We start from the raw sequence: 5,094 nt of genomic DNA on the forward strand, positions 1-5,094 counted from the left end.
GGCTCCCCAACTCTATGTGATTGAGAATGTCGAGATTATTATTGATATGAACATCAGCGAAAAAGGTGGCACTGTGATCACAGAAAGAGTTCTGTGACTGTGATCGGAATAGCGCCATCAGGCGATCACAGTTTGAAAAGAAGGAAAGGGAAGTTTCAAAATCATGTAGTTTTGCTACTTGGCAGAGCAGTGCGTTGATCAACCATGGGTGTATGCAAGGGGGGGGGGGGGGGGGTCGGGAGGGTCGTACGACCCCCCCAAATTTTCAAAAGGTCCACTTTTTGTAAAAGACATTTTTGTTTTTTTGAGGGCTTTTTACCCTATCATATACAACAGGAAAAAAAGTGACCAGGTGGTGTTCCAGCAAATTGTCAAAAACCTCGTAAATTTCGTAACTTAGTTTTAATATGCCATACCTTATTTCTAAGCCGCACAGCCATGCCGAAAAAGTCACTTTTGTATGCACCAAATGGCCCCATTTTAAAATATAAAATTCAAAAACTCCCTACCGTGGGAGGGGGGACACCCCCCTCCCACACCCTCCCCCCGCTCAGTCGCTCCGCTCCCTGGCAAAGGTAAAGGTCCAAAAATTTTGATTACGACCCCCCCAGAAAAAATCCTTGATACACCCCTGTCAACTGAAATGAATATGCAGAGTGAGCTGATGATGACATCACCTCAAAATGTTCTAATTATTGCAAACAATTAGAATGGAAATTTAGTTTTCTGCCACAAAAGGGTAAAACATGGTGTTATTCCTGGCTGGGTATCTAAGAAAAATAAGTCGGAAAAACGGACTGAGTCACAAATGCGTTTGAAGAAGAAGAAGAAGAAGAAGAAGAAAAAAAAAGAGAGAACTCCAGGATTCTGAGTGTTTTATGGCAAGTTGTGAGACAAATAATGACATCACTGACTCATTGATTTGCATTTACATATCAATTGCCTGTTCAAGAAGCGTTTTCTGAAAAGAACCCCAAAATTTCACAATTTTCATATCTTCCTAAATTTTTGTCATATCTAGTCTTTTCACATTTACTCCTTCTCATTCAGTCATTATACTATCTTTTATCTCTTCTGGAATTTCTCTTTTCTCTACTAGTATTCCAGTTTTGCCTGTCAACAGGAGTTTGATTAAAACAAAGAAAATCAAAAACAAAAACAAGTTCCTGGCACTTAGAGTTTGACATTATTTTCTTGCAACATTGATACTAGTCACTGGCAGACGGAGGGGGTCTAGGGCAATTATCCCCTGAGACCCTTCCCCTGACCCTAATCTTAATCCTGAACCAAATCCTAACCCTAACCCAAACTCCATCCCCTAAACCTAACCCTAACCCTAATCTTTACTCTTACCTTATCCCTAATCATTATCTAGCCAGGGGGTAATTGCCCTCGGGGGTAATTGCGCTGATACGGACGTAGGACCTACAATAAATAAATAAATAAATAAATGTATAGAGTGGATTTGAAGTGTGACCTAGTTTCTGGTCCTGTCACTGTTGGAGTTGTTCCTGAGTTGCTCATGGCAGGCATTGACTTCTTGTAATTATTTTGGGGAATGACTTGGCTGGGGACAAGGTGGTTGCGTCTCCAGTTGTTTCAGATAAACCAGTGTGGTTGCTGAAACTGAGCAGTTGCAGGAGGAGTTTCCTGGGATTTTCCCAGATTGTGTTGTGACTAGGTCTCAGGCTCGTAGAGCTGTTCAAGATGATGCAGATTATGTTGATGTGGAGGAGAATTCCGATGTTTGGTCGGAAGAAACCTTTTTCAAGGATTTGAATGATGGGGTTGCTGTATTAGGCTCCGAGGCTAACAGTGATGGGCTGTTTAGCAAGTCTTCCTTAGTTGGTTGAAGCACAGCAGGCAGACTCTGAGTTGAAATAAAGGCTTGTCTCAGACGGCGTGTTCTGAGGCTGAGGCTGAAAAGGTCCCTGAGTGTTATTATGTCACAGATGGCATTTTGATGAGGAAGTGGAGACCTCCCCATAGGCCAGCTGATGAGGATTGGACGGTGGTCCGTCAAATTGTTGTCCCTCCCAGTTACCGCGGTGAGATCTTGAGGATTGCTCACGAGTTACCAGTTGGCGGCCATTTAGGCGTCAGAAAGACAAAGGATCGGATCATGAGGCATTTCTATTGGCCAGGGTTGAATGTGGATGTGGCTGAGTTTTGCAAGACTTGTCACACATGTCAGGTGGCTGGCAAACCACGGCATTCAGTGAAGCCGGCGCCATTGATTCCATTCAGTCATTCAGTCGGGTTCTAGTCGACTGTGTTGGACCTTTGCCTAGGACTAGGTCGGGTCATAAGTACCTCTTGACAATCATGGATATGTCTTCACGGTTTCCAGAGGCTATCCCATTGAGAAATATCACTGCCAAGACTGTGGTAGATGCTTTAGTGCAGTTTTTCACTAGGTATGGGCTGCCCACAATTGCGAGGAAGTGCAGTCTGACCAAGGGTCAAATTTCATGTCAGGCATATTTCAAGAGGTGATGTATCGTTTGGGTGTGAAGCAGCTGAAGTCGTCAGCTTATCATCCCCAATCCCAAGGTGCGTTGGAGCGCTACTACCAGACCCTAAAGACAATGATAAGGGCATTTTGTGAGGAGTATCCCGAGGATTGGGATAAGGGCATCCCTTTCCTGCTGTTCGCAACGAGGGACTCCCCAAATGAGTCGACGGGTTTCAGCCCATTTGAGTTGGTGTACGGTCATGAAGTTAGGGGCCCACTGAAGCTCATCAAAGAGAAATTCATGACTGAGGATGATGAGGTCCACCTACTAGACTATGTGTCAAAGTTTCGTGAAAGGCTTTCAAAGGCGTGTGAGGTAGCTAGGGAACACTTGAAAGTGTCACAAGACTCAATGAAGAGAAAGGCAGACAAAAATGCCAAAGCACGAACCTTCAAACCAGGTGACAAAGTTCTTGTACTGCTGCCCATACAAGGTGAACCACTGAAAGCCAAGTTCAGTGCCCCATACTGTGTCAAAAAGAAACTCAATGATGTGAACTACATGTATGTGATCAGCACACCAGATAAATGCAAAGAACAGAGAAATGTGTCATGTCAATATGTTGAAAGAGTGCTATGACAGAAAGTCAGTTGGTGTGACATAGGTAGTGGATAGCACAGTAGAATTCAAGGGTGAAAAGTTTCACCGCATATCACTTACAGTGTATGTGTTTAGCATATTCATTAATGTACGCAAAACAGTTTGACATGATTGTATAAGCTCAAAGAATTCAAGCAATATCATTGTAAATAGTATCCATGAAAAGAGAACAGGGAATTAATGCAGCTATTCAAAAGGCATGTGTTTATTGTTGCTTGACTTGGATTTTTCCTCACATTCATTGTAAATGATAATGAAAAAATGTGAAGGTAAAAGAAACCCTTGCTACGGCAAGGCTTTCTTTTTCCCATGGGGGATGGTGTCACAAGTTACACATTAGCAGTTATGTACATGTATGATGTACTGCATGCATGGTTGTTTTAATGTGTATGTACACAGGTGGACCAGATTAATGGAGAACATTCTATATGATGTGGATATAGTACATACAGGCTGACCAGATCAATGGAGAATTTTCTACGTGGTAAACAATGTAGCTACAGTACATGCATGTGACAGGAAATACATTATAGCTCACTCAATCTAGAATGATTTCACCCATTCCAGAATGTTCTAGGAAGTGCTAACATTTTTGGGCTGAGTGAGGCACTGTCCCTGTAGCCCAATGTGATTGGTAATTATTTTTGGTAGGCTGTTATGCACATAGTTAGGCAGTGAGTCAGCTAGGATTTCTGGAACAGTCTTGGACTTGCTAGTATAAACAAGGGTGTGGCCCCAGGTTGGAGAATATTATAGAATGTACTAGAAAGGGGTGAATGGATATAAAAGCTGGAGAAATTCTGCAGTAGGCAGAGTACCCAACACCTCTGTTCTGAGAGTTACGTCACTTCTGGCTCTGAAGCGACTTATAGTCAGTCCTGTGTTATCTGCTGACCTGTTATGTTTGTGGAGATCGCGAGGCCTGGGAGACATTTTGCCTGCAGAGAATTAATTTGCCTATAGTATTGGAGATAGACTCCATTTTTAATGGCAACGGACATTGTTACGGCGAAGCTGTGACGGGCTGGACTCCTAGCTGGATATATTATCAAGTGAATTATCATTCAACGCATCGACGGGACGCTGTCGTCATAACGTTAGATTCTACACGTTTCGCTGTGGACCCATACCATGGATTTATAATCCGGTCCAATAACCAGCGCCTCTGGATTTACGTCGGAGGTATCAGTCATCGGTGCATCGCGGATTATTCATCGGTGCGTCAAGGATCATCCATCTGTGCATCGAACATCGTATATCTGGACTTCCAGGGAATTATGAGGACCTCATGATTTAAGAGTTAGCTGTAATACGTGTGATTCCATTACGAGTCTGTACCCACAATATCACTGTTAATAAACCACCTGAACATAAGTTGATCGTTTCTTTTGTGCGATCATTCTCAGAGTGATTTTGGTCGTAACAGTACGGACGGATGGACAACCCGAAAACATAATGCCTCCGGCACCACTTCGTGGCGGAGGCATAAAAAGGTTTAGCTTGACTTAACAAATTCGATCATTAACTCATTAAGAGTATTTGTGTTACGGTCCAGAGTTAGGCAAATTGGGACTCCACTTGAAAGTTTGGTAGGGCAAATCTTATGGTCGGACACTTTAAAGGTCCAGTTTACCTTTGGGAGCAGTGATTTAAAAATGTTCAAGCTATCACATTTGATTCATATGTGTAGGTCTGTTGTATCATAAAACATCCTACCATATAAAATTTTTGCAATAAAGCCTAAAATATAAGGAGATATCAGTGTTTTTCCTCAATAAACCGTAACTGTATACGCTTTAGTCTGGAAACATTTTTATTATAACTATTGTTTATATTTTGTGTATTTAATAACACTTAACATCAATTACACGGATTCAAATTTTTACAGTGGTTGTTTCTATCCATAAATTACATTAAGAACTATTTTAAAGCACTAATGCTGGGTTTTTGTTTCATATGCAAAAGGTAAATTGTGCCT

Source organism: Diadema setosum, chromosome 21, assembly GCF_964275005.1.
Source record: "Diadema setosum chromosome 21, eeDiaSeto1, whole genome shotgun sequence".
NCBI lineage: Eukaryota > Metazoa > Echinodermata > Echinoidea > Diadematoida > Diadematidae > Diadema > Diadema setosum.